The 15,521-nt window shown below is 37.5% G+C and overlaps 1 protein-coding gene across 1 annotated transcript in view; it reads left to right on the forward strand.

The window, feature by feature from the left end:
- The window catches only part of LONP2 (lon peptidase 2, peroxisomal), a 90,849-nt gene that overhangs the window by 35,158 nt on the left and 40,170 nt on the right, over positions 1-15,521 (forward strand). The gene's annotated exons all lie outside the window — the stretch shown is intronic.

Below are 15,521 nucleotides of genomic sequence, written 5' to 3' on the forward strand. Positions count from 1 at the left end.
TATCTTAGTTCATTTTCTGGGTATCCAAGCTAGGCCTTGATTTTCTGCATAGAAACAAACAGTCCCTTTGCCCACACTTTGACATGCCCTCTATACCACTGTGCAGAACTCATTGGAGATCAGCACACAGGAATTGCTTTTTTTTTTTATTAAGAGAAAGAAATATTATCGGAAAAGAGTACCTCCATAGCTGATCATCTGACACCCTTTAAGTGATCAACATTAAGGATATTTAAAGCATGCATTGATCTTTGATTTACCAATACTTTTATCCTATCAAGGAGTAATCCCCCTTTTCTTTCTTTCTTTCTTTCTTTCTTTTTTTTTTTTTAATTTTTAATCTACACTTACATGAAGAATACTATGTTTACTATGCTCTCCACTATATCAGGTCCCCCCTAACAACCACATTACGGTTACTGTCCATCAGCTTAGCAAAATGTTGTAGAGTCACTACTTGTCCTCTCTGTGTTGTGCAGCCCACCCTCCCCTTTCTCCCTCCCCCCATGCATGCTAATCTTAATACCCACCTTCTTATTCCCCCCCCTTATCCCTCCCTGCCCACCCATCCTCCCCAGTTCCTTTCCCTTTGGTACCTGTTAGTCCATTTTTGGGTTCTGTAATTCCGCTGCTGTTTTGTTCCTTCAGTTTTTCCTTTGTTCCTATACTCCTCAGATGAGTGAAATCATTTGGTATTTCTCTTTCTCCGCTTGGCTAATTTCACTGAGCATAATACTCTCCAGCTCCATCCATGTTGCTGCAAATGGTTGGATTTTTCCACTTCTTATGGCTGAGTAGTATTCCATTGTGTATATGTACCACATCTTCTTTATCCATTCATCTACCGATGGACATTTAGGTTGCTTCCAATTTTTGGCTATTGTAAATAGTGCTGCGATAAACATAGGGGTGCATCTGTCTTTCTCAAACTTGATTGCTGCATTCTTAGGGTAAATTCCTAGGAGTGGAATTCCTGGGTCAAATGGTAGGTCTGTTTTGAGCATTTTGATGAACCTCCGTACTGCTTTCCACAATGGTTGAACTAATTTACGTTCCCACCAGCAGTGTAGGAGGGTTCCCCTTTCTCCACAGCCTCCCCAACATTTGTTGTTGTTTGTCTTTTGGATGGCAGCTATCCTTACTGGTGTGAGGTGATACCTCATTGTAGTTTAAATTTGCATTTCTCTGATAATTAGCGATGTGGAGCATCTTTTCATGTGTCTCTTGGCCATCTGTATTTCTTTTTTAGAGAACTGTCTGTTCAGTTCCTCTGCCCATTTTTTAATTGGGTTATTTGTTTTTTGTTTGTTGAGGCGTGTGAGCTCTTTATATATTCTGGACGTCAAGCCTTTATCGGATCTGTCATTTTCAAATATATTCTCCCATACTGTAGGGTTCCTTTTTATTCTATTGATGGTGTCTTTTGCTGTACAGAAGCTTTTCAGCTTAATGTAGTCCCACTTGCTCATTTTTGCTGTTGTTTTCCTTGCCCGGGGAGATATGTTCAAGAAGAGGTCACTCATGTTTATGTCTAAGAGGTTTTTGCCTGTGTTTTTTTCCAAGAGTTTAATGGTTTCATGACTGACATTCAGGTCTTTGATCCATTTTGAGTTTACCTTTGTATATGGGGTTAGACAATGGTCCAGTTTCATTCTCCTACATGTAGCTGTCCAGTTTTGCCAGCACCATCTGTTGAAGAGACTGTCATTTTGCCATTGTATGTCCATGGCTCCTTTATCAAATATTAATTGACCATATATGTTTGGGTTAATTTCTGGAGTCTCTAATCTGTTCCACTGGTCTGTGGCTCTGTTCTTGTGCCAGTACCAAATTGTCTTGATTACTATGGCTTTGTAGTAGAGCTTGAAGTTGGGGAGTGAGATCCCCCCTACTTTATTCTTCTTTTTCAGGATTGTTTTGGCTATTTGGGATCTTTGGTGTTTCCATATGAATTTTTGAATTATTTGTTCCAATTCATTGAAGAATGTTGCTGGTAATTTGTGAGGGATTGCATCAAATCTGTATATTGCTTTGGGCAGGATAGCCATTTTGACGATATTGATTCTTCCTAGCCATGAGCATGGGATGAGTTTCCATTTATTAGTGTCCCCTTTAATTTCTCTTAAGAGTGACTTGTAGTTTTCAGAGTATAAGTCTTTCACTTCTTTGGTTAGGTTTATTCCTAGGTATTTTATTCTTTTTGATGCAATGGTGAATGGAATTGTTTTCCTGATTTCTCTTTCTATTGATTCATTGTTACTGTATAGGAAAGCTACAGATTTCTGTGTGTTAATTTTGTATCCTGCAACTTTGCTGTATTCCGATATCAGTTCTAGTAGTTTTGGAGTGGAATCTTTAGGGTTTTTTATATACAGTATAATATCATCTGTAAATAGTAACAGTTTAACTTCTTCTTTACCAATCTGGATTCCTTGTATTTCTTTGTTTTGTCTGATTGCCATGGCTAGGACCTCCAGTACTATGTTAAATAACAGTGGGGAGAGTGGGCATCCCTGTCTGGTTCCTGATCTCAGAGGAAATTCTTTCAGCTTCTCGTTGTTCAGTATAATGCTGGCTGTGGGTTTATCATATATGGCCTTTATTTTGTTGAGGTACTTGCCCTCTATTCCCATTTTGCTGAGAGTTTTTATGAATGGATGTTGAATTTTGTCAAATGCATTTTCAGCATCTATGGAGATAATCATGTGGTTTTTGTCTTTCTTTTTGTTTATGTGGTGGATGATGTTGATGGATTTTCGAATGTTGTACCATCCTTGCATCCCTGGGATGAATCCCACTTGGTCATGGTGTATGATCCTTTTGATATACTGTTGGATTCTGTTTGCTAATATTTTATTGAGTATTTTTGCATCTACATTCATCAGGGATATTGGTCTTTAATTTTCTTTTTTGGTGGGGTCTTTGCCTGGTTTTGGTATTAGGGTGCTGTTGGCTTCATAGAATGAGTTTGGGAGTATTCCCTCTTCTTCTATTTTGTGGAACACTTTAAGGAGAATGGGTATTATGTCTTCTCTGTGTGTCTGATAAAATTCCGAGGTAAATCCGTCCGGCCCCGGGGTTTTGTTCTTGGGTAGTTTTTTGATTACTGCTTCAATTTCTTTGCTCGTAATTATTTTGTTTAACTTTTGTGTTTCTTCCTTGGTCAGTTTTGGGAGGTTGTATTTTTCTACCAAGTTGTCCATTTCTTCTAGGTTTTCCAGCTTGTTGGCATATAGGTTTTCATAGTAGTCTTTAATAATTCTTTGTATTTCTGTGGAGTCTGTCATGATTTTTCCACTCTCATTTCTGATTATGTTGATTTGTGTTGATTCTCTTTTTCTCTTAATAAGTTGGGCTAGAGCCTTATCTATTTTGTTTATTTTCTCAAAGAACCAGCTCTTGGTTTTGTTGATTTTTGCTATTGTTTTATTCTTCTCAATTTTGTTTATTTCTTCTCTGATCTTTATTATGTCCCTCCTTCTGCTTACTTTAGGCCTCATTTGTTCTTCGTTTTCCAGTTTCGATAATTCTGATGTTAGACTACTCATTTGGGATTGTTCTTCCTTCTTCAAGTGTGCCTGGATTGCTATATACTTTCCTCTTAAGACTGCTTTCGCTGCGTCCCACAGAAGGTGGAGGTTTGTGTTGTTGTTGTCATTTGTTTCTATATATTCCTTGATCTCTATTTTGATATGTTCATTGATCCATTGATTATTTAGTAGCATGTTGTTAAGCCTCCATGTGTTTGTGAGCCTTTTTGTTTTCTTTGTAGAATTTATTTCTACTTTTATACCTTTGTGGTCTGAAAAATTGGTTGGTAGAATTTCAATATTTTGGAATTTACTGAGGCTCTTTTTGTGAGCTAGTATGTGGTCTATTCTAGAGAATGTTGCATGTGCACTTGAGAAGAATGTATATCCTGTTGCTTTTGGATGTAGAGTTCTATAGATGTCTATTAGGTCCATCTGTTCTAGTGTGTTGTTCAGTGCCTGTGTGTCCTTACTTATTTTCTGCCCAGTGGATCTATCCTTTGGGGTGAGTGGTGTGTTGAAGTCTCCTAAAATGAATGCGTTGCAGTCTATTTTTCCTCTTTAGTTCTGTTAGTATTTGTTTCACATATGCTGGTGCTCCTGTATTGGGTGCATATATATTTAGAATGGTTATATCCTCTTGTTCTACTGAGCCCTTTATCATTATGTAGTATCCTTCTTTATCTCTTGTTACTTTCTTTGCTTTTAAAGTCTATTTTGTCTGATGTTAGTACTGCAACCCCTTCTTTCTTCTCACTGTTGTTTGCCTGAAATATGTTTTTCCATCCCTTGACTTTTAGTCTGTGCTTGTCTTTGGGTTTAAGGTGAGTTTCTTGTAAGCAACATATAGATGGGTCTTGCTTTTTTATCCATTCTATTACTCTGTGTCTTTTGATTGGTGCATTAAGTCCATTTACATTTAGGGTGACTATTGTGAGATATGTACTTATTGCCATTGCAGGCTTTAGATTTGTGGTTACCAAAGGTTCAAGGTTCGCTTCTTTAGTATCTTACTGCCTAACTTAGCTCTCTTATTGATCTGTTATATACACTGTCTGGAGGTTCTTTTCTTCTCTCCCTTCTTATTCCTCCTCCTCCATTCTTCATATGTCGGGTGTTTTGTTCTGTGCTCTTTCTAGGAGTGCTCCCATCTAGAGCAGTCCCTGTAGGATGCCCTGTAGAGGTGGTTTTTGGGAAGCCAATTCCCTCAGCTTTTGCTTGTCTGGGAATTGTTTAATCCCACCATCATTTTTAAATGATAGTCGTGCTGGATACAGTATCCTTGGTTCAAGGCCCCACTATTTCATTGCATTAAATATATCATGCCATTCTCTTCTGGCCTGTAGGGTTTCTGTCGAGAAGTCTGATGTTAGCCTGATGGGTTTTCCTTTATAGGTGACCTTTTTCTCTCTAGCTGCCTTTAAAACTCTTTCCTTGTCCTTGATCCTTGCCATTTTAATTATTATGTGTCTTGGTGTTGTCCTCCTTGGATTCTTTCTTTTGGGGGTTCTATGTATTTCCGTGGTCTGTTCGATTATTTCCTCCCCCAGTTTGGGGAAGTTTTCAGCAATTATTTCTTCAAAGAGACTTTCTATCCCTTTTCCTTTTTCTTCTTCTGGTACCCCTATAATACGAATATTATTCCTTTTGAATTGGTCACATAGTTCTCTTAGTGTTGTTTCATTCCTGGAGATCCTTTTATCTCTCTCTATGTCAGCTTCTATATGTTCCTTTTCTCTGGCTTCTATTCCTTCAATGGCCTCTTGCATCTTATCCATTCTGCCTATAAATCCTTGCAGGGATTGTTTCACTTCTGTGATCTCCTTCCTGACATCTGTGATCTCCCTCCGGACTTCATCCCATTGCTCTTGCATTTTTCTCTTCATCTCATCCCATTGCTGTTGCATTTTTCTCTGCATCTGTGTCAGCATGTTCATGATTTTTATTTTGAATTCTTTTTCAGGAGGACTGGTTAGGTCTGTGTCCTAAGGTGTTGTCTCTGTGATCTTTGTCTGCCTGTAGTTTTGCCTTTTCATGGTGATAGAGAAAGTTTGCAGAGCTGGTATGAGTGAACGCTGGAAAAGCTTCCCTTCTTGTTGGTTTGTGGCCTTCCTCTCCTGGGAGAATAGCGACCTCTAGTGGCTTATGCTTGTCAGCTGTGCGCAGACTGGGCTTCTGCTACCTGCCTGTTTGCTGTGGAGTTTATCTCTGCTGTTGCTGTGGGTATGGCCTGGCTAGGGCTGCTCCAAAATTGTGGAGCCCATTCGGAGGGGGAGCGGCCGGGAAGCTATTTATCTCCGTAAGGGGCCTCTGTGCTCCCTTTTGCCCAGGGGGTTAGAGTGCCCAGACATCCCCAGATTCCCTGCCTGTGGTCTAAGTGTCCTGTCCTGCCCCTTTAAGACTTCCAAAAAGCACTCTCCAAACCAAAACAACAACAGCAACAATGAAAGAGGAAACAGAAAAAAAAAAAAAAAAAAGGATAAAACACGCAATTTTTTTTTGTTTCAGGTACCCGTCCCAGGCACCCACTCACCGGTCCTGCTGACCTGCCTCCCTCGCACCGGGGTCCCTGTCCCTTCAAGGCTTCCAAAAAGCACCCGCAAAAAAAGAAAAAAATAAGGGGAAAAAAGCGCAATATTGTTTGTCCTCAAGCGCCGTTCCTAGGCACCTGCCCACTGGTCCTGCCGCCCTGCCTCACTAGCACTGGGGTCCTTGTCCCTCCAAGGCCTCCAAAAAACACTCGCCAAAAAAAAAGGGGAAAACGTGCGACCCTCTCCATCCCAAGGCGCCGGTCCCAGGCATCTGCTCACAGGCTCTGCCGCCCTGCCTCCCTGGCACTGGGGTCCCTGTCCCCCTAAGGCCTCCAAAAAGCACTTGCCAAAAAGAAAAAAATGGGAGAAACGCGTGATTTTCTTTGTCCTCAGGCACTGGTCCCAGGCACCCACCCACCAGTCTTGCTGCCCTGCCTCCCTGGTATTGGGGTCCCCGTCCCTCCAAGGCTTCCAAAAAGCACTTGCCAAAAAAAAAAAAAAAAGGGAAAAACGCATTATTTTCTTTGTCCTCAGGCGCCGTCCCCAGGCCCTCGCCCACCGGTCCCACTGCCCTGCCTCCCTAGTATTGGGAAAAATGCGCGATTTTCTTTGTCCCCAGGCTCCTGTCTCAGGCACCCGCTCACCAGTCTTGCTGCCCTGTTTCGCTGGTATTGGGGTTTCCAAATAGCATTCGCCAAAAAGGGGGAAAAACGCGCGATTTCCTCCGTCCTCAGGCGCTGGTCTGAGGCACCCGTCCTCCGGTCCCGCAGGGAAATACGCGCAATATTCTTTGTCCTCAGTCGCCGGTCCCAGGCACCGTACTCACCGGTCCTGCTGCCCTGCCTCCCTAGCACCGGGGTCCCTGTCCCTTTAAGGCTTCCAAAAAGCACTGGCCAAAAAAAAATCTGCTCTGGTTTCTTTCCACCCGCTGGGAGCCGGGAGGAGGGGCGCTTGGGTCCCACCGGGCCGTGGCTTGTATCTTACCCCCTTTGCAAGGCGCTGGGTTCTTCCAAGTGTGGATGTGGTCTGGATGTTGTCCTGTGTCCTCTGGTCTCTATTTTAGGAAGAGTTTTCTTTGTTATATTTTCATAGATATATGTGTTTTGGGGGGAGATTTCCACTGCTCTACTCACGCCGCCATCCTGGCTCCCATGTTTTAACTTTTTAAGAAACTGCTGAATGGTTTTCCAAAATGGTCTTACCATTTTGCATTTCTGCTAGTAGTGTACAAGAGTTCCAGTTGCTCCACATCTTTGCCAGTATGATATGTGGTAAGTTTTTGTAACTTCAGTCATTCTGGTGGGTGTGTTGTATTGTCTCATTCTGGCTCCAGTTTGCATTTTCGTAGTGATAAATGAGGTGCTGAGCATCTTTGCATGTGGATGATTTGCCATCCTGTATCTCTTTTGGCGGAATATCTAATTCTTTTTCCTTTTAATTGAGTTAAAAGAATTCCTTATGTATTCTAGATAGATTTCCTTTGTCAGATACATATTTTTCAGATATTTTCTCCACATAGTTTACTGAGTCTTTTGAAGAGGCAAAGTGTTTTTTTTGTATTTACAAAGTTCAATTTGTTTGTTTTTTTGAAAATGCTTTTTGTTATAATTAAGAAATCTTTACCTAAACCAAGGCCACACAGACTTCCTCCTATGTTTTTTTCCACAAGTTTTACATTTATTAGATCTAACATTTGGATCTATTGTCTGTGCTGAATTATTATTTATATATAATGTGTGTTAAGGGTCAGATTTCCTGTTGATTGTTCTAATGCAATTTATTGAAAAAATTGTTTTACCCATTAAACTGCCAAAGACACCTATGTCAAATATTAGTTGATAGATTTTGTGGGTGTGTTTTATATTTCTGAAATCTGTGTTTATTCTAGTTCCATGCTGAGTGATTACTGTTGCTTTATAACAGGTCTTGTAATTATGTTAGTTCTTCCACTTCACTTAACTTTTCCAAAATTTTTTTGTCTAGGTTCATTACATTTCCATATAAATTTTAGAGTCATCTTGTCAGTAGCTGCAAAACAGTCTGCTGGGATTCTGCTGGGATTTTAATTGGTGTTTTGTTCTAATCTGTAAATCATCCAGGAAATATTGTCTTCTTAAAAATATTATATCTTCTCATCCATAAACCCATATATCTCTCCATTTTTTTAGGTCTGCCTTTCTTTCTCAGCAGTGTTTTATTACTTTCAGCATATAGCTCTTGTACTTGGTCACATTTATCCCAAATTAATTTCATTTCTTGATGTTGTTTTTAGTTCAGTTTCTGATTGTTGCTAGAAAAAGTACAATTTATATTTTGTGCAGTGATTTTGTATCCTTCAACTTTGCTTAACTCATTTATTAATTCAGTTACTTTCTCATTCTGCCTTTTTGTTTGTCCCTTTCTCTTATGTTAAGGCTTTCTTCCAATCTTTGATGATTCTTGATTGTTCCTTTATATATATAATGTGTGATATTAAGATTATTGAAATTCTTGTGTGCACAGGTTTGATGCCTTGTCTGAACTCTACTGCCTACCAACATTTTATCAATTAGCTAGATCTATTTTTATATTCTCACAACAAATTTTCCAAAGAGGAAGTTTGTAATAGTCAAAAGTCATCTGCATTTTACTTCCTGGTTACTTCACTTGATTTTTTAAATATTATGTATCTTTATGAGAAACTGTTTTCAATTTTTTATGTTATTTTTTGTTTTTAATTAATAGCCTTTTTTTTAAAAAACAGTTTTAGGTTTAGAACACAATTAAGTGGAGAACCCCAGTAGTCCCATTGTAACATGTCATCTTTCTTTCCCCAGTTTCCCCTTTTATTAATATCGACATTAGTGGGGTATACTTGTTACAACTTATGAACCAATACTAATATATTATTTTAACAAAAGTTCGTAGTTTATATTAGGGCTCTCTTTTTGTTGTACATTCTGTGGATTTTGTTAAATGTATAACAGTAGGCGTCCACTATTACAGGAGCATACAGAACAGTGTCATCACCCTACAGGTCCCATGTGGTCCACTTGTTCATTCTTCCCTCTCCCCAAGCCCTCAACAATCACTGATCTTTTCTATTGTCTCCATAGTTTTGCCTTTTCCATGTCATGTAGTTGGAATCATACAGTGTATAACCTTTACAGATTGACATCTTTTAATTAGTTATAGGCATTAAAGATTCTTCCATGTCTTTTTATGTATTGCTAGTTCATTTCTTTTTATCACTGAATAGTATTCCATTGTCTGGATGTACCACAGTTTATCCAGTTACCTATTGAAGGACATCTTAGTTCTAGGTTTTGGCAATCACAAATAAATCTACTATAAATATTTGTGTGCAGGTTTTTGTGTGGATATGAGATTTCATTTCAGCTCACTTGGATAATACTAGGGAGTACAGTTGCTGGATCATAAGGTAAGAGCATGTTTAGTTTTGTAAGAACTATCAAACCATCTTTCAGAGTGGCTGTACCATTTTGCATTCCCACCAGCAATAAAATGACAGTTCCTATTGCTTCACATCCTCACCAGCATTTAGTGTATGTACTGTTTTGGATTTTTCATTCTCATAGGTTTGTAGTAGTATCCCATTGTTTTGTGTTCTTTTTTTGTAAAGATATTTCCTGCCTTTATTTTTTTAATAACAGACATTGAGATAATTCACAGACATAAGATTCACCCCTTAAATGTGCAATTCTGTGTTTTTTAGTATATTCACAAGTTGTGCAGCCATCATCTAATTTTGGCACATTGTCATTGCCCATGTACATTAGTTTTGGTGTCATGTCTAAGGAGCCATTGCCTGATCTAGGTCATGATAAATTACTGCTATATTTTCTTCTTAGAGTTTTATAGTCTTAGTTCTTATATTTAGGTCTACGATCCATTTTTAGTTAATGATTGTTTCATGTGGTGTGAGATGTAGAGATCCAGCTTCATTCTTTTGCAGGTAGATAACGAGTTGTCTAAAGCAGCATTTGTTGAAAGCTCTTCTTTTTCCCTGGAATGGTGTTACTACCCTGGTTGAAATTGACTATAAATGTAAGGTGTAAGATTGAAGGCACTGGGGGGAGGTGGGAGCAGGTCAGACACTGATGACGTGCCAAAGTCCCCGGCTGCTGCCCCCTCCCAACCTGAAAAATGTGCCTTAGGCTAGCCAATCCTCGCGCCGCTGTAAATCTAAGCTCTGCCTTCCCCTACCTTCTTTAAAATCTCGCTGCCTGTCTACTTTCGAGTGACTTCCCCAGCCTCTATTTCCATAGATTGGGGAACCTCACCCGGGGGCATTAAAATTAACTACCTGGCCCTTTGTTGCCTCTCTTCGCCTGCTTATTTCAGCTGGAATTTATTTTACATAAGGGTTTACTTATTTCCTCCCAACTGTATTCCATTGATCTATATTTCTGTCCTTAATGCCAGTACCACACAGTCTTGATCACTGTAATTGTATAGAAACTTTGGGAATCAGGAAGTGTGAATCCACCAAATTCTTTTTCAAGATTGTTTAGCCATTTTATGTCTTTGTTGACCTTTTTCTAGTTTTGCCTATTATTGAATATATGGATATAAATATGAATTACATATAAATATAGATTATCAATGTCCATATATATGTATACATATATATTATGTATAGACATCTAGATATATACATGTAAGGAGATTTTTTATAAGAAATCAGCTCATATAGTTGTGGAGACTGGGAAGTCCAAAATCTGCAGTGTGGACCATCAGGCTTGAGACCCAGAATAGCTAATGGTGCAGATGAAATCCAAAGACAGTTTGCTGGAGAATTTTCTCTTGCTCAAGGAGGCTAGTATCTTTGTTCTAGTCGACCTTCAGCTGATTGTATGAGGTCCACTCACATTGTGGAAGGCAATCTATTTTACCAAAGTTTCACCAATTTAAATGTTAATTTTAACCAAAAACATTTTCCAGGTTGACTGTTTTACTCTTCTTAGGCTATACTTTCATGTGTCTTCATATGTCTCATAGTTTTTGTTGAAAATGAACATAAAAGGTATAATTATATTTAAATAATGTAATAAGATCCCACCCACTCCCCAAGGATTTGTTGGTTGTGGTGTTGCTATTTGGGTGTTTAGTGATTCTCCTGGGGTCTTTCTGTAAAGTCTGTATTCTTTAGTGGTCAGCTCATAATTAGACAGAGATTTCCCTAAGTGCCTGACTCAGTAGTTCCACTGTTGGCCAAAGGGCTCTTTGTGTGTATATTGAGGCATGGCTTTAATGCTCAACCTTCATTTCCTGCTTTTACATAGCCTCAGTGTCTACCTGGAGTGAGCTTTTAGGTCCTTCTCAGATCTTTCCTGGTTATGATGATAGTTCTGTTTGTTTGCATGACTCTAGATTCCCAGGAATATTTCAGAGCTTTTTAAAGGCCCCCATGAATATCTCCTTCTCCAGTTTTTCCTTTTAAGTTTTTTGACCAGTCTCTCATTAGTCCCAACTGGTGTCACTGCCTGAGGCAACTGCAGTATTGTAAACAGTTGCTGTTGGTCGTTTTCAACACATGCCCAGGTTGGAAGTGTTCACACAGAATGATCTCTGAGTCAGGTTAAATAAAGATAAATCCTGAGAATGGAGCTTTTCCATAGAACTACCAGACAGATAAAATAGTGACAGTTCTCTGGGGATAGGACTTTTGGGGAGCTCTAGACCTATTTTGCCCCCTACAGTGGTTGCCAGGCTTCTGATTTTCAGGGCTACTGTGATTGTGAGGCTATTGGCTTTCAAGGCTACCATGAACTTGGGAGAAGAGGATTGGTAGTAAAGCAAGTTAAAACACCACAAAGTTTGCCACATTTACTGAGATTCAGCCATTCTTCTTGAATAAACACTCTTCAGATTGTTGCAAGTTAATTTCTAGAATTCTGAAAAAGTTGATTTTGATAGTAGTGTTCTCATTGCTTTTGTGGAGGAGCAGACTTTCCAGGTTTCTTACTCTGCCATTCTAGAAGTGCTTCCTAATACATTCAGTTTTAATTCTATGCTTAAATGATTTTATTGCTTCTAATCCTTTTATTTTGATTTATCTGTTCAGATGGAATATATCTTAAAGTTACTTATTTCAAGGATTTGTTTATGGATACGTTTTGAGGCCTTTTATATTTGCTAAGGTATCTTTGTATCTGTACCAGTAAACTCCATATATTTTGTTCACATATCCTATCAGCAAAAAGTTTTGAAGACATATCATAAATATATATGTAATAAGGATGTATTAGTCTGCTGTGGCTGCCATAACAAAATACCACAGACTGACTTTAAAAAAATTTATTTTCTCACAGTTCTGGAAGCTGGAAGTCCAAGATAAAGGTGTAGGCAAGTTTGGTTTCCTCTGAGGTCTCTCTCCTTGTCTTACAAATAGCTGCCTCCTTACTGTGTCCTCCAGTGGTCTTTTCTCTGTACTCATGCATCCTTCATCTCTTTTTCTTCTTAGAAGGACACCAGTCATACTGGTTAGGGCCCCACCCTTATGACTTCATTTAGCCTTAATTACCTCCTTAAAGGTCCTATTTCCAAATGCAGTCACATTGAGGAGATACAACTCAATCCATAGTAAAGAATATATATATAACATACACATAACACATATGCTACTGTATACTTATATGTATACCACACAGAATAAATTTTAAAAGATAACTATATTTTTAGTGAAAACAATGTTTTCTAATTAGATAATTGTTTTTATTTCATAATGTGGCTATCAAAGCTTATTCCAGAGATAAAAATATCAACTATCATTTTCTTGTTCATGTCTTTGCCTCTATTATCTTTTAATGATACTTTGCGGGAATCTTTTTAACACACTTGATTCATCCATTTATAATCTATAAAAACACTTAGTCAGGCTCACTTGGACCTCAGTGTGCTGTAATTACAGTGAAAGCAGACAAGTGAGGGCACCACAACCAGCCTTTTCATGTTACGGAATTTTCTCTTTCTCTTAGGATATCTCAATATATATGATGGGTGTTCCAAGTGAGAGCATTACATCCATTTTACATGTTAAATATTTAAAAAACTAATTTATTTCCTGTGTTTATATATAAAGATGAATATATATATATGTATATATACACACACACACACTAATGTTTTTTACTTGTACTTTGATGGGTTGTTTCAAGCATTGCACTTTTATGACCACTGGTCTAAATACAAAATACAAATGTAGTAACAGTTGGGTAATGGGTTCACATGTGTTTATTTTGTGATGCTTCATATCTTATGTATGTTTAATTCTGTATATTAAAGGTTTTGAAATACTTTAAATTAGTTATAATTTTGATTGAAACTTTCATAGGCAGTCATTCTAATAACATTTTGTCATTTATTCACAACAGGAGTCCAGGGCTTTTCAATCTGTAGTATTGGGTCTTCTGGAATATTTTCCCAGTTATTTCTATAATTATGCCCTATTTTACATTTGTTGAGACCTCATCTTTAGTTAACATCAATTAGCTATGAATTAGATATCTCTATTTTTTCCATATCTATCCCCTACATAGGTTTAATGTCTTTTCCTTCTATGTTGTGGACATTTTTCTCAAGTTTGTCTTTACTGCTGATATAATTTCTATAGCATTAATCTTCTGTGGCTTCCAGAATTGATTTTAGTTATTTTATTTTACTTTATTTATTTTTACATTTTTGTCCTTGAAAACTTCAACCATAACAAAAATAGAAAAAATAGTATATTGAACCATATAAACTCATCACCAAGCTTTAACAATTATGATATCATGGACAATATTCTTTCATCTATTCCTACCCACTCTTCCCCACCCTCTTCCTATTTACTTTGAGTCAAATTCCAGACAGCAAATATTCATAAATATTTTAGTATCTTTCTCTAAAAGATACAGACTTTTAAAAATGTAAGCACACTATTAGACCTAAAGATGACAGTTACCTAGTCATCTTAATGAGTGGAGTATATTCCTGGATTGCCTGCAGTTATCTGTATTTTACCTCTTGCCAAAAATTATTATTGAAGAACAACTCTCAGCAAGCATTTGGTTTATCCCTCCCCATGGTTTATCCCAACTGTGACTTCATGTGCCCAAAAATAAAGTGTCATATATCACAGCTATTTCAATCCCCAGTCATACTGTATAGGTAGGAATTAGAGTCCTCCAACTGATGTAGAAAGACCTTTTAATGAGGAAAAAGAGAAAAATAACAGTTCTAGTCATTCTTGAAAGCAGCTCCTAGGTGTGGGTGAGTTGGGCTGTGGAAGCCATTGCTCTAACATTCTTACTGTAATTTTTGTCCCTCCATGGACTCACCAGTTTACTTAGGGTTTCATCTGAGTGATGGTTACTAGAAATTCTTCTTACCTGACAAGACTATTATTCAGTATTTCTGATGCTATTTGAACTCTGTGTATGCTTTTGTGTTTTCCTGAATAAAAGATGGAGGCAGGCAAGTTGGACATTTCTCCTCATGACCCAGGTATCCTGTAATGCATTTTAAAAGACCTCATTCACAGTTCAGAAAGACTGTTATTGATTTTCCACTTCTTTGAAACCCCAGTGTCTTAAAATTTTAAAAGAGAAGAAATTAACTTGACTTGGAGAGGTCTGACAACTATCTAAAACATACCCAACATGTACATGTTAAATTTAACTAGAGCCACTAAAGAGTAAATTTTCATTTTTACTAGATAACAGGCTTAACTAAGATTGTGGTATTTTCCAAACATAGCTATCAGTTTCAGATAATTGTTCGACAGTGAGATTACTCTTAAGCATATACTGAATATAATTGGAATTGCCTTCAAAGACTTGAAAGTACTTTATTTTTATAGCATTAAACAGTATTAAATCTTGTGAAAATATAAATATTGTATCTGAGAATTGTATTCTAGGCAAACTGAGTTAGCATAATTAAAGTTAAGTAATACTCATTATTTAACAAAATTCAAGATTCTATGTAAAGGGCTTTTAATTAAGACTAACTTGTGGATATATTTAAAAATAAGTAAAATATTGAGGGGAATCAGAAGCTAAGAAAAGCTGGTTATACAGTAAAATTGTGATTAGTAAGTATTCTAATCATTTTACTTTCTTTTTGAATAGGTGTGTCAACCCTATTCATACCTATGCTTGTCTTGTGTAAGTGAAAGTGATTATATATTAAAGGCTCAGAACACATAGAAAGCACTTGGTGCCTTCTTTGAAGTCTTTGTAGGCTTCTCCACAGCCTGTGTGACTCAGAGCATGTGTGAAGAAGGTATATGCTCTAATACACAATTGTTCAACATTTTAAGAATCTAATTGGTAAATTATCTAATTTATTCAAAAAGTTTTAAAGAGATTTAAAATAGTTTTTATTTAATAGTTTTAAGAGATAATGATAAATTGTTCATTATAAACAGGTTTTGCTTTAAAGCATTTTTAAAACATGAATTTTTCCTTGTGCTGTA

The sequence above is a fragment of the Manis javanica genome, chromosome 17 (assembly GCF_040802235.1).
Source record: "Manis javanica isolate MJ-LG chromosome 17, MJ_LKY, whole genome shotgun sequence".
In the NCBI taxonomy this organism is placed as follows: Eukaryota; Metazoa; Chordata; class Mammalia; order Pholidota; family Manidae; genus Manis; species Manis javanica.